Raw genomic sequence first — 22,238 nt, 5'->3', positions numbered from 1 at the left:
GGCTCGCATGGTGGACCTGTCTCACTGCTTCTGCCCTTACCTTATGACTTCCACCCACTTGACAGCCCCCCACGTCATGCTCCCCAGTCCTGAGCTAGCCCCACAGAAGACCTGGCCCACTGGCCTGCATCCTGACTTCCAGGGCCCCAATCTCTTTCCCACAACCCTAACCTGTGGTCCAGCTGGACCTTGAGCTTATGTGGAGCAGGTGTCCAGGACAGGCACTGATGTCTCAGAAAAATTTATACTTAAGGCATGGCCTGACGTCCGCTGGCCACATCCAGTGTTGCAGGGTTGAGTAGACACCACCTGCCATGGCCTCTCACAGTGGGTCTTGCTGCCTGATTTGCTAATTCTTCTAGTCATGGCTCCATTTGAGAATCTGATGAAAGCACATTTTGCATTCCATTGGGGGGTTCCCTGGAGCCTCTCCAAGGTTTGGCACCTTTATGCTAGGGGCTGCCTCTGTACCTGAGACTTCTGGCAGGCCCCACAGTTACCTACGATGTCCCAAGTCCCACCATGCTGTGCCTTGGGGTGAATAGAGGCCAACATTTCCTGCTGTCATCTCTGCCAGGCAAGGCGTCTGCATGTATAGGGACAGGGCAGGTCCCCCAGGGACATCCTGGGACACTCCCTTCTGAACATAGTGACAAGTCATCATTTATTAACACCTCCTCTGTGCCAGTCACTGGGCACCAAGTCCTTTACAACATCATCCTTGATCCTTACAACTACCCTGCAAGATCAGAGGTGAGCAAACCAGACTCATGAAGGTGAAGAGTCTTGTCCAAGGTCACACAGCAGACCTGCCTGTATGACAGCCCTGGTCTATCCTCCAGGAGGCTGGTCTTCAGGTCCCCAGGTCCCCAACACCACCCTCCCACACAGAGGGATGCATACAGCCGAGGTTTCCTTCAACTCTGAGAGAAACACCCCCCGAGGTCATGGCATCTCCCCTTCTCCACCTCTGTGGGGCCCATGGAGGTCTCCCTGTGGAATGCCACACGCACTGAGGGGTGTGTGCACAGCTGGGAAGAGGCAAATCCCAGCCTCCACCCCGGGTCTGTCTGAAGTCAACGTTTTCCACCTACCATAGCAACTCCCTGCAATTTATCCTGAGTTGTTTCCCCAGAGGTTTCTAAGGTGAGTGTCTTCGCCTCTGTGGGCCCTTCAGAGACTCTGCTGGTAACAGGAGGGGCTCTGGTGCTCTCAGCTGGTGTCTTCCAGCTCTGCAAGGCCCAGAATGCCCAGTGCCTGCAGCTGCTGCGTGTGACTATATCTGGGTTTGACCTGAACATCTGCATCTGTATCCACAGAAAAAAATTCTTTGGCCCCACATGAGTTATGAGCTTTTAGGAAGAACAAAGATAGAACAGAGTGAGGAAAGAGAAAACATGACAAAAACCAGGCAAGAACAGGAGGGAAGATAGTTGAGGGCTGGCCTTCCCCCTTGGCACTCAGGTATCACAGCTTCCTATCACCTTAGGAAGCCCCCAGGGGGACTGTGGTTCTGCAGGGTCAAGGATCTGCTCCCAAGGACTATCACCAGACCCTGCCTACCTCGTCTGGGCCAAAGGAGCCAGCCTGAGTCACACTCTGCTACAAAGGGCAGCTCCCTCAAGCTGGGCTGCGCCCTCTGGGAAGCTGGCTTCTGGGAAACTCACCTCTGCTCCCCCACCCTCACCACCCCTGGGGTCCGCTGAAATCAGAGGAGGCAGCGGGAAATCATCCCCCGCCCCCACCGTGGGTGTCAGATGGCAACTGCTGACTAACTTCGAAAGTGAGATTTCTAAAAACGACACTGGCACCGCGGGCCCTGCCATCCCTCTGATGAGCCCGGGCGGGGCGGGGGGCTTCCCACCCGGTTTTCTTCTTGGCTCAGGCCCCCCACCCCTTGACCAGCAAGACAGCCCTTTCCTGGGAACGACAATGGGAGAGGCCGGTCCAACAGGAATAGAAAGAGCAGAGGAAGGGCCCGGGAGAGGAAGGCGGGAGGGGCACGCTGCCCGGATCCTGGGACATCACAGGAAGAGCAACTCTGCAAGGAAAAGGAAAGGAGAGGCCGAGCTTCTGGGAAGGGACACTCACACCAAAACAAGGCCTGGGGGCGGGGAAGGGTGCCAGAAGGCCACTGGGCCTCAGAGGATCCCAGAGGAGCCGGAAGTACAGTAGGGTGAGCAGTAAAGAGAGGTGAATGGGCGCCTTGACCAAGGCCCTGCCTCACCCTGGACACTCGCCCCTCCCAAGAGCCTCCTCCGCAGCAGAGCCCGCCTGGAACCCGGGATGGTCTGCCCATTGCCCGGCATTGCCTTGATGGCTCTGGGACTCTGTCACAGGGGGACCGAGACCTGCATTTTGGGGGAGGGACAGAAAGCCTGAAATGGCTTGACAAAGACAGGTCAGTGCCAAAGAGAAAAAAGGCATGTCCAGGCCGCATCCTATCACTGAGGCTCTCACAGAGCTCCTGCCACGCAGCCCCTGCACATACTCAGATATGGCCCAACCCCAGAAGGTCCAAAGTGGACAAAGACGGGCAGTCCGGCCCAGCAAGCCCCCAGGGGCCTGGGCTGCTCATTCTGCCTCAGGGCTTTGGTGTCAGGTCTGGGAGCTGCAATGGGTGAGGCAGCCTCAGTCACGAGAGGGCAAAATGTGCCCAGACTGAGCTCAAGAAGGGTAGATCTGGGAGAAGTCCAGGCTATTCTCTCCCTCCTGGGGTGGAGCATGAGGCCCTGGGGGTCTCTGGGAGGAAGGGAAGAACCATGACAGGACCAAGAAACAGGACACCTGGGCTCACGCTCAGGTTCTGCCACAGACTCACTGTGGGACTGTAGGTGATCCCTTCTTCGAAATGCAAATGATAACTGTCCACCTGGGATGGGCACCTGGGATGTCCAGGTGGGGATGTCCACCAGGGATGAGAGTCTGCAGTCTAAATGAGCCCAGGTGATGTAGATCACGCTCTCAGTAACAGGTAAACTAAATTCTTTTTCAGAACCCTTCTAATTCTGAAAGCCGCCAGTCAGAAGTCCATTCTCAAGACTCAGGGCACATCATCCAAGTGCACCACTGATTTCCAGTGGCTGATATAAAATCCCAAACTAGCTTCCAGAGCTGTCTGCGCTGCCCTCGGCCTCCCTGTTCTTGTTCAGTCACTCAGTCGTGTCTGAGTCTTTGCGACCCCACGGACTGCAGCACGCCAGGCTTCCCTGTCCTTCACCATATCCCAGAGCTTGCTCAAACTCATGTCCATTGTCAGTGATGCCATCCAACCATCTAGTCCTCTGTTGTCCACTTCTCCTCCTGCCTTCAATCTTTCCCAGCATCGGGGTCTTTTCAAATGAGTCAGTTCTTCGCATCAGGTGGCCAAAGTATAGGAGCTTCAGAATCAGTTCTTCCAATGAATATTCAGGATTAATTTCCTTTAGGATTGACTGGTTTGATCTCCTTGCAGTCCAAGGAACTCTGAACTGTCTTCTCCAACATCACAGTTCAAAAGCATCAATTCTTCAGCACTCAGCCTTCATTATAGTACAACTCTCACATCCATACATGACCACTGGAAAAACCATGGCTTTGATTAGACGGACCTTTGTCAGCAAAGTAATGTCTCTGCTTTTTAATTTTCTGTCTATGTTTGTCATAGCTTTTCTTCCAAGTAGCAAAGGGTAACCTCCCTGTTGCCCTTCCCCATCTCTGTGGCTGTGGATACCAAGTGTGCTCCAGACTGTGAGACAAGGTCACTACCACATTTTTCATCCACTAATGAAACAAAGCAATTATGAATTACAAGTCCTGACACTAGGTCTTAGGGTATGACAGTCATGTGCGCCCTCCATTAATGTAGATACTAAAAGCTTCCTGGTCTAATTCATTGGTCCGTTTTTACAAGTGAGGGAACTGGCTAGAAGCCAGCTACTCAAAAGGCATGAGAGTTGAAAGTAAGAAAGGAACCCTGGCTTGGAGTCCCACTTGGAGTCCCCAGAACACTCCCCGTTTGCTGGATTCTCCCATTGATCTGGGTCATAACAATTCTAGTCCACGACAGATGCACCATTAGAAATACTCTGAAGCTGAACCAGATCAGGCGGTACTGACTGGAAGGGGTAATAATGATGGGTTGGGAAGAGATCCCCTCAGAGCCCCTGCCCATAGCATGGATTTCCTTCTCCATAGGACTTCTGTTCCGTGAGCTAGGAGCCTTCCCCAGACCACAACTGCCTCTCTGGCTTCAGCCCTGGTGAGTTTGGTCCTCCAAAGGGAGGGTGGAGAGAGGATGTGAACAGGGTTTCCAGCTCCAGGGCCCCCACCCAGAGAGAAAATACACAGAAGGAAGGCTGGGCATTCTAGCAGTGGCCAGAAGGGAAGTCTGAAGTGGAGCTGGGCCTGCCCAGAGGGCGTGGGGAGGAGCAGCCTGGAGCCTCCAGGCCCCTGGGGGAAGGCCTCCACCCTCAGGACAACTGACTGGCGGGAACAGTCGGAAAAGCCCCCAGAGCCAGGCAACCCAGGGCATGAAGGGCCTGGGTTGGGGGGATGTCAGGGCAGCCCCCTTGGGAGGCAGTGGCTTAGTTTCCAGTAAGAAGAAAAGCTCCTGCCAACCCCTACAATCTAGGACAGCAGTCCTGGAGTTCCTCCTGAGAAAAGGAGCTCTCACTTGTGAAAGGGGGCATTTCTAATATCCAAGAAATTGTTCCACCCTCTGACATTGGCTCTATTTTAAATGCTTAGCAGACTTTTTTTTAATAATGGCCTTGGGGTCAAGTTGAGATGAGAAGAGATTTTTACCTGGAAAAGCCTACAGAGCAGGGGACTGTCAAATGCCCTAGGACATTTAGGAATCCGCAACTCACTTGGACCCAAGAAACAAAGAGGTGTCTTTGGATAACAACCAGGATAGCCACAAATTGCTGAGCAAGGGTTTGTGCCAGGCACTGTTCCAAGTGCATTACATATTTTCGCTCAACGAGATTGGTGCAATTTTCAGGTAAGGAAGCCGAAGCACAGAGAGGAGACAAGATTCAACCCTTGGCTGCCGGGGTCAGAGCTCACCCAAGGCTGCAGGGAGTCTGGAAGGGGGGCCAGGAGCCCAGCTGGTCAGGCTGGGGCCAGATGGAAGGGACTGCAAAGCCCCCAGCCCCCAGCCTGCAAAGCCCCCACTGGCTTACCCAACACTGCTCTCAGCTCAAAGGAGCACTGAGAAAGGAAAATCTGGCCTTCTTATCTCCTGGGGGAAAGGAATGCACTCTCCAGCCAGGATAAGTGGCTGTTTTGACAGGAAGTCTCCACCCAGGCTGTGGGTTCCTCCCAGCCACCACTTATTCCTTCTGGCTGTCCCTGCCTCTGGCATCCTAATTCCCATCCTACCTAAACCCCACACACTCCCCCACCCCCCCCAAAATAATCTAACCCCATGTGGGGTCCCCCACGTTGACTGTCTCTGCAGAGCCCCGGCCTCTGGGGGGTCCAGAGTTCTGACCTGGGAGTCAGTCCTCAGCCCTGCTGCTGCCTGAACACTGTCTCCAGGCAGGCACTGAGAAGGGGGTGGGAGGACAAGGGGCCCCTCTGCAGGGTGCAGTCAGCATCCACGTGGTTATGCAAGCAGGGTCACCCTCCTGCCTAACACCATGCTGGAAATATCCGGACTCCACATGCCCCAGCTCTGCAGCCATGTGCGGTTCTCTCTCACCTCAGTCCCTACCCAAGAAAGAAATGCAGGGGACATTCTCCTAGAATCCCACGGCAGCAGATTCAGTATCACAGGACTATAGCATGCTAACACCACAGGGGTCTTTGTTGCAAGTCCATTGTACAAATGGGAATGCCAAGGCCCATGCCACACAGTCAGCAGTCAGCAGCTGGTCAGGCAAGACCAGAAGGCCCCAGTGCGGCCAAGCCCCCTCCAACATGTGCCCTGCTAGACACTCATCTCTGTTGTCACTGCGGGCTGCCTGCTGGCTCAGGGCAGGAACTATGCTGTTTTATTTCATGATATATTTCATTGTCTAGAACCAGGGGGCAAGCAAAAAAATTACAGTTTATTAATAAACAATAGAGGGACTTCCCTGGTTGTCCAGTAGCTAAAACTCCACTCCCAATGCAGAGAGCCGAGCTTCAACTCCGGGTCAGGGAACTAGATGCCACCTGCTGTGACTAAAGATCCCACATGCCCCAAGGAAGACAAAAGACCCCATGTGCCACAACTAAGTCAAATAAATAAATATTGTCTAAAATAAAAAATAAACAGTGGAAACAACCCAAGTGTCTATCAACAGATGAGTGGAGAAACAGCACACGGTCTATCCATACAGAGTACTACTCAGCCATCGAAAGAAATGAAGTACCAACACTTGATACAACATGGATGAGTCTCAAAAACACGTTAAGTGGAAAAAAAAACACAAAAAGACAAACACTGTATGACCCATTCATATGAAACATCTGGAATAGCCATATTCACAGAAACAGAAAATAGAACAGAGGTTATCAGGGATTGGCAGGGGAATGGAGAGTTACTTTTCCATAGACACAGTTTTTGTTTGCGGGTGATAAAAAATGTTTCAGAAGCAGACAGTTGTGATGGTTGTACATCACGGTTAATGGAGTAAATGCCACTGAACTGCACACTTTAAAATGGTTAAAATGGCAAATTTTATCATATATATTTTGCCACAATTAAAAAAAAAAAAAAAAAAAGCCATTTCTTTCCACAGCGCCCCCTGCAGGGACCACCTGCAGCATCCTTGTTTCAGCCAGGCCTGGTCTCTGCTTTGCAGATGAGGAAGAGAGGGTGAAGGGAGCTTCCCAGCCAAGGCAGAGCAGAGAAGGAGGAGCAAAGCCACAGGTGCAGACTAGTCCTAGATGCAGACTCCAATTCTCCCACCAAAGCAAGCTGCCTCCTCAGATGGAAGCAGATGAGTGAAAGCCTCAGCTCTCAGCCACTGCAAGGCGAGCACCCCCCACCCCCTGCCCCACTCCACCGCAGTGAGCCATCTGCCCATGCACAACCCCTCCCTGGAGGAACTGGGCAGAAAGTCCCACGCTCTCAGGAGTTCAGGCAGAACCCCAGCTCCTTTTGCTGACATCTAGACCTTACAAGGTTTTATTCAGGTATCATGGGCTGGGTTGTGGGACTTGGAGGAAGAGCTGTCCAGAAGCACAGACTGTGATTTCTCAATATCCACCATGCTCAGACCCCATGGAAAACTTCAGCAAAATCAAGGATGCTATTGTCCCAGTCTTGTTTTTGACACATGTTCCTGCTTTCAATATTCTGCTTGTCACTGGCACCCTAGGCCTGGAAGCAGTGTCTAACACAGGTCCCACTTAATAAGAGCTGGCCTGGAATGAATATACCTTTAACTTGGGCTGTCCTGGGCAACTGCAAAGAAAAAGGAGGCCAGGGATGCTCCTCTGGGGACTCGGATGATGGGTCCCTACCTGGTCTTGGGCCAGTGGTGTCAGCATCAGCACCACCCGAGAGATTGTTAGAACCGCAGCATCTCCCCCTGCCCCCACCTGTGCAACTGGCACCTTCACCATTACAAGCACTGCCTTGGAGCATAACCCAGGGGTCTCCAGAGACACAGTCATCCAGGATAAGCAATGTTAATAATAATAATTATTTATTAAGAACCCACTTCGCTCAGGCTATGACAGTAGGCCTTTTATATATATATATTATTTTATGCTTTGGCAACCCAGTAAAGTAGGCTTTATTACCTGATTTTCAGAAATGAGAGTGGTCAGAAAGGTTAACTAACTTGACCAAGTCCACGCAATGAGTTACAGCTGTGCTGGAATCTGAACACAAGGGTCTGAGTCCAAAGCTACAGCTCTGACAACTATGTAAGTGTGATGCAATCCTTCAAATGGGGCCAACAGCTACAGCCACTTGTCAGTTCTCTATGGGGCCCAGAAATGCACTGGCAAATGCAGTCCCCGGGGAGGTATTCTAGGGGCTGCCGTGGTTCCTGGTGCTGGCTGGGCTCTGGGTGCTTGTGTGCTGGGACTGGACTACCTCACAGCAGAAGGCTCACTATGCCTTCAGGATACATTCCTGAAGATGAATTTGCATGGCCCAGCTCCCAGCAAGCATTAAGTCTGGGACTGCAGAGACAAATAAATTAGATGGTGAGCAGGCTTAGGGCACCTGTGCCACAGACTCAGAAACCTCTAGCCCTGACCCCATCTGAGCCCTGACGTTTATGACTTGGGGCTCCATCTCCTGCCAGCGGCCCCCATAGCAAACTCCACTCTCCCTTCCAGCCAGCACCCACAGGCTCCTCAGGTTGCAGAACATGGCCCAGCCCAGCCAGTCCTCTCTGCACCACCACAGTCAGCCTGAGACTCTCTGTCTATAGATGGCTGTCATTCCCCACCCAAACATGAGTGACTTGAGGGCCTGTCTCTTGCCTCTGTGTCCCTCTCAGACCCACTAAAATGCGTCTCAATCCAGTCAGTGTTAGTTGCTCAGCTGTGTCTCACTTTTTGTGACCCCATGCACTGTAGTCTGCTAGGCTCCCTTATCCATGGAATTCTCCAGGCAAAAACACTGGAGCGGGCAGTCATTTCCTTTTCCAGGGGATCTTCCCAACCCAGGGATCAAAGCCAGGCCTCCCTCATTGCAGGCAGATTCTTTACTGTCTAAACCACCAGGGAAGCCAAGTAGGTGCCCCCAAAATGCTTGAGTCTGAAAACGCCATCATTTGCCCCTCCACAGCCATGCTGAGGGCATCTGGCTTACCCTCCACAGCCAGAGGACTCCCTCCTGCAGCGAGGCGAGTACCAGGCCCGACAGGGCAGAACCAGGGTGCAGGCAGGATGTGCTAACCCACCCCTCAGGGTGTCACCCTCCACCTCCTTGAAACTCCCAGCTGCTCAGGGCTGAGGTAGGCGGCCCAGCAAGGCGAGCGCCCTCCCAAGCCACTGACTTCATGCTTCAGGCATCCATCCCAGGGAGCTGTCTGGGGAGCCTGGCGGGCCAAGCCCCCTCCTGCTCACAGAGCCGGAGCCAACACAAGGACAGAGCCGGGCAGCATTAGCTCGGGTTTCCTTCTGCAGCCATGACTGGGTCCCCAAGGCCTCCTCAGCCTAGCGGTTCCTTTCTCTGCTTTCCACAGGCAAAGCCAGAAAATGAAAAATAATGCAGTGGGGAGGATGGGAGAGTTTTGGAGCTGGGGGCCTAGAATTCTGGGCAGTCAGTCACTCTCTTCACCAGAGGCAGACTCAGAACAAGAGGAAGGCCTGAAGGTGCCTGCCCCTGCCCTCCTCCAGCCAGGCAGAAGTCAGGATCACAGCCCCCAGAAAACCTCCTCCTGAGGGCTGAACCCCAAAAGCCAGGAAGACAGGGCACCTAGAGTTTTATGTCCTCTCTCTACCAGAGAAATGATAAATGTTCAACTCAGTTGATTTTAAAAACAAGAGTCACCAACATAAAGCATTATTTTTTTTAAAAAGTTATTCCACAGGTAGAACAAATAGAGAAATGTGCTTTGCTTTCTACTTGAACTGGAAGGAGATCAAACCAGTCAATCCTCAAGGAAATCAGTCCTGAATATTCATTGGAAGGACTGATGCTGAAACTGAAACTCCAATACTTTGGCCACCTGATGCAAAGAACTGACTCATTGGAAAAGACCCTGATGCTGGGAAAGACTGAAGGCAGGAGGAGAAGGGGACAATAAAGGATGAGATGGTTGAATGGCATCGCCAACTCAAATGAACATGAGTTTGAGCAAGCTGGTGTTGGTGATGAACAGGGAAGCGTGGCGTGCTGCAGTCTGTGGGTCGCAAACAGTTGGACATGACTGAGCAACTGAACTGAACTAGGTCAGTCAGTGAGCAGAAGGGAGATGGAGTGGATGGCAAGGAGGGATGACCAGATGGACATAGAGAAAAAAGAGGGGAAAAGATTGGGGAGGAAAAACAGAAAAAGAGACAAACCTAAAGGAAGAAAGAATGATGCAGGAAGAAGAGAGGAGAGAAACCAGGTATGCTTTTAAGGAAAGCTGGAGATCTCAGTTCTGTTGGTTTATAAAAGTTTGGAAATCCTTACCCAGACCTGAGCCTTTGTTTACAATTCTTCACTGTTCTAATCCTTAAAAATCCCTCCGTTCAAATCCTTAGTCTTTCCCCTTTCAGGGTCAGAGATTCCTTTTAGAATCTGGCAGTAGTCTGAACCCTCTCCTAGAAAAATATACATATTCACATAAAAATTTACCTGCAATTTCAGGGGTTCATGGATCCTGTTCAGTTCACTTCAGTTGCTCAGTCGTGTCTGACTCTTTGTGACCCCATGAACCGCAGCACACCAGGCTTCCCTGTCCATCAACAACTCCTGGAGTTCACCCAAACCCATGTCCATCGAGTTGGTGATGCCATCCAACCATCTCATCCTCTGTCGTCCCCTTCTCCTCCTGCCCTCAATCTTTCCCAGCATCAGGGTCTTTTCTATTGAGTCAGTTCTTTGCATCAGGTGACCAAAGTACTGGAGTTTCAGCTTCAGCATCAGTCCTTCCAATGAACATCCAGGACTGATCTCCTTTAGGATGGACTGGTTGGATCTACCTGCAACGCAAGGGACTCTCAAGAGTCTTCTCCAACACCACAGTTCAAAAGCATCAGATCTTTGGTGCTCAGCTTTCTTCACAGTCAAACTCTCACATTCATACATGACCATTAGAAAAACCATAGCCTTGACTAGATGGCCCTTTATTGGCAAAGTAATGTCTGCTTTTTAATATGCTGTCTAGGTTGGTTATAACTTTCCTGCCAAGCAGTAAGCATCTTTTAGTTTCATGGCTACAGTCACCAACAGCAGTGATTTTGGAGACCAAAAAAAAAAGTCAGCCACTGTTTCCCCATCTATCTGCCATGAAGTGATGGGACCGGATGCCATGATCTTAGTTTTCTGAATGTTGAGTTTTAAGCCAACTTTTTCACTCTCCTCCTTCACTTTCATCAAGAGGCTCTTTAGTTCTTCTTCACTTTCGGCCATAAGGGTGGTGTCATCTGCATATCTGAGGTTACTGATATTTCTCCCGACAATCTTGACTCCAGCTTGTGCTTACTCCTGCCCAGCGTTTCTCATGATGTACTCTGCATATAAGTTAAATAAGCAAGGTGACAATATACAGTCTTGACGTATTTCTTTTCTTATTTGGAACCAGTCTGTTGATCCATGTCCAGTTCTAACTGTTGCTTCTTGACCTGCATACAGGTTTCTTAAGAGGCAGATCAGGTAGTCTGGTATGCCCATCTCTTTCAGAATTTTCCACAATTTATTGTGATCCACACAGTCAAAGGCTTTGGCATAGTCAATAAAGCAGAAATAGATGTTTTTCTGGAACTCTCTTGCTTTTTCAATGATCCAGCAGATGTTGTCAATTTGATCTCTGGTTCCTCTGCCTTTTCTAAAACCAGCTTGAACATCTGGAAGGTCACAGTTCACGTATTGATGAAGCCTGGCCTGGAGAATTTTAAGCATTACTTTACTAGCATGTGAGATGAGTGCAATTGTGCAATAGTTTGAACATTCTTTGGCATTGACTTTCTTTGGGATTGGAATGAAAACTGACCTTTTCCAGTCCTGTGGACACTGCTGAGTTTTCCATATTTGTTGGCATATTGAGTGCAGCACTTTCACAGCATCTTCTTTTAGGATTTGAAAAAGCTCAGCTGGAATTCCATCACCTCCACTAGCTTTGTTCATAATGATGCTTCCTAAGGCCCACTTGACTTCGCATTCTAGGATGCCTGGCTATAGGTGAGTGACCACACCATTGTGGTTATATGGGTGATTAAGACTCTTTTTGTAGAGTTCTTCTGTGTATTCTTGCCACCTCTTCTTAATATCTTCTTCTTTTGTTAGGTCCATACCATTTCTGTCCTTTATGGAGCCCGTCTTTGCATGAAATGTTCCCTTGGTATCTCTAATTTTCTTGAAGAGATCTCTAGTCTTTCCCATTCTATTGTTTTCCTCTATTTCTTTGCATTGATCGCTGAGGAAGGCTTTCTTATTTCTCCTTGCTATTCTTTGGAACTCTGCATTCAAATGGGTATATCTTTCCTTTTCTCCTTTGCTTTTCGCTTCCCTTCTTTTCACAGCTATTTGTAAGGCCTCCTCAGACAGCCAATTTGCTTTTTTGCATTTCTTTTTCTTGGGGATGGTCTTGATTCCTGTCTCCTGTACAATGTCACGAACCTCCATCCATAGTTCATCATGGATCCTGTTAAAAACTATTTATTCTATAAGCTCCACTCTGATTGAGAGACCCATAAAGACCAAAGCAAAAACACTCCCACTGCCAAATTAAACTAAGATAAGGGAGAATGTGTTGAATCTTATGTGTATTCAAGCCATCATATCAGGCTTTTAATTACACCATTTACTTCACTGATAGAATTTTGGGGCCTAAACACCCTTCTTTTGTTACTACCCCATTAGCCGTACTTAAAGCAAGGTTCCTTACTCAAGGAGCTAGCTGTGTGTATGTACGGTTATTATGCAGTAAAATGTCTGCATTTAACCCAGGCCACAGTGTCTGCACTTACATTGAAATTAACCCTCTGCAGATTGATAGGATTATTAAGTTACACATATGCAGTAGTTCCCCAATCTGAATGTGTGTAAGCATTAGCAAGGTACTTATGTAAAATGTAGATCACTAGGCCAAAATTTGAGAATCTTATTCAGACTTTTTTAACGAGCTTCTTTCTAGGTGATTCTGATGCAGGCAGTCTCCAGACCATACTCTGAGACATGCTGTTCTTGTAGAAGATTGCAAGCTTCTGGCCCAGAAGACATGCAGATTCCCTGCTCATTGTGGTGTCCTCCTCGTACACCAGGGGTGCACTAGGCATGTATGGAGAGGTGGTCTGTGACTAGGTTTGGACCACTGCATCAGAAAGGCTATCTTTACAGGGTATAAAAGGCAGATAAACCATGTAGGGCATAAAACGTATAGAGCCAAGTGAAACCCTCCAAGGGCCTTTGTGGCTCAGTGGGTCTCAAATCTGTCAGCACAGAATCACCTGGACTGCTTTTATGATTCAGTTTCCCAGGCCTCAGGCCAGTAGGGAATATATATGACACTATTGAAACTAATGGTTTCCCAGTGGTTCTGACACATGGAGCTTGTTTGTTGATGGAACCCAAAGGCCAGAGGGTATTTCAATCAAGGTATCAGACCACTACTGTAAAAATGCTTGATAAGATGCTTTTAAAATTCTCCAGTGAAAACCAATGAACATTAGCAGGGCTTCTGCTTGCTTTTCTCTTCTTTCTCCTCCTCCTTGTTCAGTATAGACACTAACTAGAGAAGGTGGGCTACACTGGAATGGTCTGAATGATTCCAGATGGAGCACGTTTGGACCCCTTGGCCTGACTGATCCTCTCTTTACCCTGGAGTCTTGTACAAATATTATCATTGTCTGGCTGTGCAATGACATGAAAACAGTTGGGAGGCACAAGGTCAAGTGTAAAAGAAACTTGTGGAAAAGGAGGGACTGCTTGGTCCAGAAGTGATTGTTTTTCTGAATCTCTACAAGGTGGAATCCACACAAACAGGAAACAACAACATGCCCAAGCTTGCCCACACAGGGCCTGGCATCCAACTGGTGGGGGCGAAATATTGAGAGAAATGCTGAAAAGGCAGCCTGTCTCAGACTGTTTGGCAGAGAGGCGGTAACAGGGATATCTGGGCACAGACCACAGCTCCCCCAATATAGAGAGGATAATAAGATAATAATCCATAATAATAAGACTGCCTTACCCTCAGTTTAGTGAGTTTTTTTTTTCCCTTTTATGTTTGATTTCTTGAAACTTGGCTGTCTTACATTCAACATGTAGACTTAATATAATGGTTTTTTCCACCTGATAATTTGGTGTACTGTAAAACTAATGGTATTTTAGAATTGAGGAAATAGGGCTTATTATCTAATTTAATCTAGAAATGACCCATGAGTCAGGTACTGTTTCTCTCTGTCTTCCAGATGAGGAAACTGGAACACAGACTGGTGACCTGCCCAGGGTCACAGAGTGAGGAAGCGATGGAGCCAGGACGGGAAGCACCTCCCAGGCCTCCCCCAAACCCTGCCCCTCACCCGGCACACCATATGCACTGCGTGAGCACACCTGTGTCAGCACACCTGCGTGAACACACCTGCATGAGCACACCTGACCACACAGTAGGAGCTGGCGTCAGGAGTAACTCCTGAGGGGAAAGTGCTCTGAAAAGTGACTTCCACCTGAGTCACTGCACTGCAAGAAAGTAAAAAGTGATAATCATTTTACCTCAAATACAAACTTGAGAAAAAGTAAAAATATATAGAGAGTTTGTTTGGTTGCTATTATTCGTCTATTTTAGGCCATAACTCTACCTCTTCTCTGACTGCAGGAACTTAAGGATGTGCTCTAACTACTATGTAATGATCACATTTTGGAGGTTTAGTTTAAAATGGTGTGCATTTGGACAGTAATCACAGATTCACTGTTTGAATTTATCTTATTTGTTTTTGAATGTTTCTACTGATTTCTTGTAATTGGGATATAGTGTTGAATACCTTAAGAAATCTCGCATTTGGTTTCTGCCAGTTTAAGAGGAGCAGGAAATAGTTTAACAGAAGAAATCATTGTCAAAATAATAAAACCAAAAATTTATTTGTTACAGTAGTCAGTAAGTGTTCATCTTCTGGAAAGCAGCCAGGACAGAAAGAGAACCCCATCCTCCACCCCACACCCAACACACACACACACACAAACTCAAGGAAAAAAACCCACTATTGACATGTATTATTATTTATAATTCTTAAAAACGCTCATCCCATGTTACAGATGAGAAACTCAAAGAGTATCAGTGAGTTGCCTACAGTTACAGAGCTAGTAAGGAATCTGCGTTCCGGTGGCACTAATAATTAAAGCACACACAATTGTCATCAGCCATGATCTTTCCTAGTCATCGCCAGGTTGAATGAGGACAGAGACCATGTCCATTTTATTCTCCACTATATCCTGGAGCCCAAAGTGGTAACTGCTTTGGTAACTGCTGGTTGGGCTGGTGGATAGAAGGGAGGCAGGAAGAGGTATATGCACCGTGGGCTGGCCCCGAGCAGATGCTCTTCTCACCCCCCACCTGCACTTCTATGGCGACTGTGCTTCTACAACTCCTATCGCACTTCTGACCATGTTTTCGAGGACTGTATCCCTCTGCCTGCTGGCGCCTGCTCACTCTGATTCCTTTCCCAGTCAGTCACTCAGCAAAGTGTAATTGAGAGCCAGAAGCATGCCAGGTACTTTCTAAGATGCTAGGGAAAGAGCAGTAAGATTCGATGCCCATCCTGGAGGCTCCCACAGCTTAAGGCAATGATCTCTGTATTTCCTATCAGCTCTGGATACCCTCAGAACCCAATGAAGAGAGGGTTTCCTGAAGCTGCCTATAAACTCTCTTACTTTCCACCAACACTTCTGCTGTTTCTGAAGTTTTGTCTGCTTATTTTCAGAGCTGTCAAAGGACAGCCCACAGTGAGATTCTCCTCTCTACCTTTTAGCATATTCTCGCACTTTTCTCGTCAGGGCACATTTTGCACACTGGGAGGCCTAAGAGACACCAAGTTCTGCCCTGAGCTGTGACACAGATCTGCCTGGAAGCACCAGCCTCAGGAGCTAGAAGAAGCCTCTTACAGGTGAGGAAACACAGGTAAAAGCCCTCCTGTCCCCACTCCTGGTGGAGTTGGCTGCCCTCAGCCAGCATCCTTTCATGGCACCTACTCTGCACACCAACAGGTGAGGAGTTAGGTCAGAAGGGAACCGTAGCCCATTGACTTCCAACAAATGATGACTCTAAAACCAAGCCATATTATGAGGCAAGTGAGACCCACAGATGGTAGGGCCCTGACCCAGAGTCCCAGAGACAGCCATAGAGAGGCCCTGGCTTCATCTCTCTCAATGTAAAACACTGTAACTACAGTAGTTCTTTCACTTTCCTATTTAGCACCTTCTCAAAATGCATGTTAAATATCACACCCCAAGTGTGCTGCTTGTTCCTTTATTCAGTAATTAGCGTGGCTAGGAGCAATGTGAGCTTGATGGATACAAAGTCATGGAACCTGAGATCAGCTGCCAGGGTGCCAATCCTGGCTCCACAGCTTATTAGCTGTTTGACCCTGGACATGATAACCTCTCTGAACCTCAGTTTTCTCATCTTTATGGTAGGGACAATAAGATGGAGAATAGTGGAGAAGTAATTCCAGAAAAAATGAAGAGATGGAACCAAAGCAAAAACAACACCCAGTTGTGGATGTGACTAGTGATGGAAGTAAAGTCTGATGCTGTAGAGAACGATATTGCATAGGAACCTGAAATGTTAGGTCCATGAATCAAGGTAAATTGGAAGTGGTCAAACAGGAGATGGCCAGAGTGAACATCGACAGTTTAGGAATCAATGAACTAAAATGGAGCAGAATGGTTGAATTTAATTGAGATGACCATCATATCTACTGCTGTGAGCAAGAATCCCTTAGTAGCCATTATAGTCAACAAAAGAGTCTGAAATGCAGTACTTGGATGCAATTTCAAAAATGACAGAATGATCTCTGTTCGTTTCCAAGGCAAACCATTCAATATCACAGTAATCCAAGTCTATGCCCCAATCACTAATGCCAAAGAAGTGAAGACCGGGAGCTGACTGTGGCTCAGATCATGAATTCCTTATTGCAAAATTCAGACTTAAATTGAAGAAAGTAGGGAAAACCACTAGGCCATTCAGGTATGACCTAAATCAAATCCCTTATGATTATACACTGCAAGTGACAAATAGATTCAAGGGAGTGGATCTGATAGACAGAGTGCCTGAAGAACTACTGATGCAGGTCCCTAACATTGCACAGGAGGCTGTGATCAAAACCATCCCCAAAGAAAAAGAAATGGAAAAAGGCAAAATGATTGTCTGAGGAGGCCTTACAAATAGCTGTGAAAAGAAATGAAAGGCAAAAGAGAAAAGGAAAGATACACCCATTTGAATGCAGAGTTCCAAAGAATAGCAAGGAGAGATAAGAAAGCCTTCCTCAGCGATCAATGCAAAGAAATAGAGGAAAACAATAGAATGGGAAAGACTAGAGATCTCTTCAAGAAAATTAGAGATATCAAGGGAACATTTCATGCAAAGATGGGCACAATAAAGGGCAGAAATGGTATGGACCTAACAAAAGAAGATATTAAGAAGAGGTGGCAAGAATATATAGAAGAACTCTACAAAAAGAGTCTTAATCACCCATATAACCACAATGGTGTGGTCACTCACCTATAGCCAGGCATCCTAGAATGCGAAGTCAAGTGGGCCTTAGGAAGCATCATTATGAACAAAGCTAGTGGAGGTGATGGAATTCCAGCTGAGCTTTTTCAAATCCTAAAGGACGATGCTGTGAAAGTGCTGCACTCAATATGCCAGCAAATTCGGAAAACTCAGCAGTGTCCACAGGACTGGAAAAGGTCAGTTTTCATTCCAATCCCAAAGAAAGGCAATGCCAAAGAATATTCAAACTACCGCACAATTGCACTCATCTCACATGCTAGCAAAGGAATGCTCAAAATTCTCCAAGCTAGGCTTCAACAGTACATGAACCATGAACTTCCAGATGTTCAAGCTGGTTTTAGAAAAGGCAGAGGAACCAGAGATCAAATTGCCAACATCCATTGGATCACAAGAAAAAGCAAGAGAATGTCAGTAAAACATCTACTTCTCCTGCATTGATTATGCCAAAGCCTTTGACTGTGTGGATCGCAACAAACTATGGAAAATTCTTCAAGAGATGGGAATACCAGACCACCGTACCTGCCTCCTGAGCAATCTGTATGTAGTTCAAGAAGCAACAGTTAGAACCAGACATGGACTGGTTCCAAATAGGAAAAGAAGTACGTCAAGGCTGTATGTTGTCACCCTGCTTATTTAACTTATATGCAGAGTACATCATGCAAATTACCTGACTGGATAAAGCACAAGTTGGAATCAAGATTGCCGGGGAGAAATATCAATAACCTCAGATATGCAGATGACAGCACCCTTATGGCAGAAAGTGAAGAGGAACTAAAGAGTCTCTTGATGAAAATGAAAAAGGAAAGTGAAAAAGTTGGCTTAAAACTCAACATTCAGAAGATGAAGATCATGACATCCAGTCCCATCACTTCATGGCAAATAGATGGGAAAACGATGGAAACAGTGACAGGCTTTATTTTGGGGGGCTCCAAAACACTGCAGACGGTGACTGCAGCCATGAAAATAAAGATGCTTGCTCCTTGGAAGAAAAACTATGACAAACCTAGACAGAAAACTTAAAAGTAGAGACATTACTTTGCTGACAAAGGTCTGTCTAGTAAAAGCTATGGTTTTTCCAGTAGTCATGTGTGGATGTGGTGTTGGACCATAAAGAATGCTAAGCACCAAAGAATTGATGCTTTTGAACTGTGGTGTTGGAGATTTGGACTCTTGAGAGTCCCTTGGACTGCAAGGAGATCAAACTAGTCAATCTTAAAGGAAATCAGTCCTGAATATTCATTGGAAGGACTGATTCTGAAGCTAAGCTCCAATACTTTGGCCACCTGATATGATGAACTGACTCATCAGAAAAGACCCTGATGCTAGGAAAGATTGAAGGCAGGAGAAGAAGGGGATGACAGAGGATGAGATGGTTGGATGGTATCATTGACTCAAAGGACATGAGTTTGAGCAGTCTCCAGGAGTTGGTGATGGACAGAGAAGCCTGGCGTGCTGCAGTCCATTGGGTTGCAAAGAGTCGGACACGACTGAACTGAACTGAATTGATGTAAAATGCTCAGTACAGTGCCTGGCACATAGAGGGCGCTCAATAAACATTAGCCATTGTTACCTTCCTGGGCCACTATGCTGTCCTCAGATCTTCAGTTCAAGGAATCTGCAGCAATGTGAACTGACCCACAACTCCTTTCTCTTCTTAATAAGCTATTTCATTTAATTCTTTTCTCTACTTACAAGCAAAGATATGCTTAGCGTTTCAAAAAGTATTAACTGTATCTGGGCCCTTTAATAAACAATGTCTGAACAAAGGCATGGCAAGATTTCTAGTGCACTGATATGGACATAAAAATCTGATGAACTATTAGATATAAGTGTGAAAGTATTAAGACCTGGATAACAGTTTATGAACGCTCTTCTTAATCATTAAGCTTCCTCTTGCAAGAAAAAATCCAAGCCCTCATAACCCAATATTTTCAATTTTTCAGGAAAGGGACACAAATTCTTGGAGAAATGGGAAATTTTCCCTGTCACATCTCTAGACCAACTGTTCCGGGTGAAAGGGACTGTTGTTTGGGCCACAGACTTGTGAGGCAGACGGCTATTTTCACATGCAAATGATGGCCACATAGAGTGATAATCCAGGCCTGGGGCAGGCAGAGACCTTAGCCTGGGCTGTCTAGTCACGCTCTCATGGTGCATGTGGCTGAGCTAATTAGGGAGCCTACTGTCCAATGAGAGAGGGTATGTGTGAGAAAGACTAAAAATACAAAGTGTGCTAGAAACCATGCAAATGAGTTTAGCTTGGAGTAAACAGGCTTTAGTCACAAGATCAGCTGGGGTTGGCCAAGGCTTACGAGCAGAAGTGAAATGTCTGGGTTGGTATGCCAGGCCCTGTGCTGGGCACTTTGTATAGAATATTTCAGGTGGGAAATCCAGCAGTGCATGTGGCCCTATGTGGGTTTATGTCCATTCACACAGCTGGTGGTGGGGGGTGGTCAGATATTTACAGCAGGATCTTTGTTTATTATTTTGGATCATAAACTAACAAGAGAAAAATCAATCAAGGGTCTCATTGGTTAAAATAAATTTTGTTTGCTTGCATTTAAGGAGTGTGTGCATGTCCCTCAGGATACTGATGGTGTAAGGACAGGGTAGGAGGTGGGGTGGGGAGAGAGGAGATGGAAAAATAAAGAGGTATTTAAGAACAAGTCAAGGGAATGAGATCATAAAATAGTTTCCTAAATTGCATCTGGTCCTCATCTCTACCCCACCTCCACTGCCATCCAGGCTGGGCTTTCTCCTGTCTGGATGACTGCAGCTCCACTGACTGGCTCCCTCTGCCTTCAATCCTTCTCTGTCTACACCCACACCAACCCCAGGCAGGATTCCCCAAGAGCAAATCTGATTTGCAACTTCCCCACTTAAAAGAAAAACCTATTGACCTTGCTCAGCTTTTATATTTTTTGCATCTTTAAAATTTATGTGGAGTTTTAAGTTATCCCTGGTTATTTTGTGTTTCTTTTTGTTTGTTTGCCCTCCTAACTAAAAAGGCTAAGAACATCCTCAAGATGTGTCATGAAGCCTATGTTTATATTATATTCCATCTGGGACTCCTGAATGTTGCTACATTAATTTTAACTTTAAAAATACTATACATTGTGTGAGTTCAATTATGTTTTAAAAAGATTAATAGCCTTTATACTTCATATTTAAAAATGAAATGTGTTATTCTCAGTAAGTTAGAATTATAATTTAGAGTACACCAGTTATTATGAACTGAATGTTTATATCCTTACCCCATCCCTAACCCCTAGTGTGGCTACATTTGGACATGGGGTTTCCAAGAAGTAATTAAGGTTAAGGGAGGTCTTAAAGTGGGATTAGTGTCCTTATCAGAAGAGACACCAGAGAGGTAGTGTGCACATACAGTCACTTTCCCGACCCAACCCACACATGTGCAAGTACGTGTACACTGTATGTACACACACACAAATTGAGGAAAGGTCACATGAGGACATAAAGAGAAGGTGACCATCTGCAAGCCAGGCAGAGTCCCTCATCAGGAGCCAAATCAGCTGGAATTTTCATCCTGGACTCTCAGCCTTTAGAACTGTCAGAATACTAATTACTGTTGTTTAAGGAACAGTTTTAAAATTGGCAAGCTCCTCCTGCCTCAAGGGATAAACCCAGCCTCTCTGAAGTGGACAATACAGGAAACCCTTGACGCCTTCATGCTTACATCTTTCAAGGATACTGACCATGAGAACTGATTTCTGCTCCAAGATTTCCCTGTACTCTATGCTTCTAGTTTCCTGGACACAATCTCCAAACCAGAATTGGGAGCCTGAGCTATAAGCGACCACACAGAGGCTGGTTATGAAAGAGTCAGCCAAGAGATTTCCCATAATACCTGCCCAACTGGGGTTCTCTTGGCGAGAATGGAAGGGGAGATCCTCAGAAGCGGCATGGGGGACAGCACCTGTCAATGCGGCTGTAATCCCAACAGAGACAAGCTAACATTCATTAGACACCAAGGCCTGCAGCACAAGCTGATCTTGGAAGCACTGAGATGCACATAGGCTACATCCTCACTGTTGAGAGTCTCCTGAGTTTTCCTCTGCCTCCTCACATTCAACCACCAACACCCCAGGACATCACTCTTCCTTGAGCCTGAAAGAGTCTTATTTCCTACTCGCCCTTTCTCTCTAACGCTACCCCAGTGCCCGAAGCTCCAAAACACCTGAACCTTCTAAAATTTCCTGAGCTTTATAAAATTTTCCAGGCACATTTCATCTCTGTGTCTTCACTTATGCTGTTCCCTTTCCTTGGGATCACCCTCCCCAGTTTACCACCAGGTGAACCCCTGAATAACCTCCAAGGTCTACTCAAATGTCACCTTCTCCTTGAAGACCTATACAACACCTGGAGGTAACCTTTCCACTGTTGTCTACCAGTTACATGTATATTTTCTTTTATAACATTTAACCAACATATGGTGATTATTTGGCTAGGGGAGAGATTGTACAGTATTCTTATATGTATCTTAAACTTTTAGCATTGGGTCTGTACACAGTGACACTCAGGGAAAGTTGTTTGGTTAATTGATTATAGGGGGAGAGAGAGGGAAGTAAAAGTGGAGAGGGGACAATGAGAGACAAAGAGACAAAGGGGCAAAGGAAGGACAAAGTGGCAATGAAGGAATTACAGAAAGAAGATTAACAAAACTTTAAAATGCACAGTGACAGATGGCCAATAAATGATGCTCATCACATAAAATGATGCTCATCATTGACGGTTATCATACCAGTCAGAATGACCGTCATCAAAAAAGTCTACAGATAACAAGTGCTGGAGAGGGTGTGGAGAAAAGGGAACCCTCCTATACTGTTGGTGGGTTTGTAAGTAGGTAAAGTCACTGTGGAGGTTCCTCAAAAACCTAAAAAATAGAACCACCATATGATCCAGCAATCC

General features: G+C 46.9%; 1 protein-coding gene across 2 annotated transcripts in view; it reads right to left on the bottom strand.

Moving 5' to 3' along the window:
* The window catches only part of SLC12A8 (solute carrier family 12 member 8), a 144,530-nt gene that overhangs the window by 65,973 nt on the left and 56,319 nt on the right, over positions 1 to 22,238 (bottom strand). The window lies entirely within an intron of this gene.

This window comes from Dama dama, chromosome 19, assembly GCF_033118175.1.
Source record: "Dama dama isolate Ldn47 chromosome 19, ASM3311817v1, whole genome shotgun sequence".
Classification (NCBI taxonomy): domain Eukaryota; kingdom Metazoa; phylum Chordata; class Mammalia; order Artiodactyla; family Cervidae; genus Dama; species Dama dama.
Note: the sequence above shows the minus strand (reverse complement) of the source record. Positions and strands in the feature narration are given on the sequence as shown.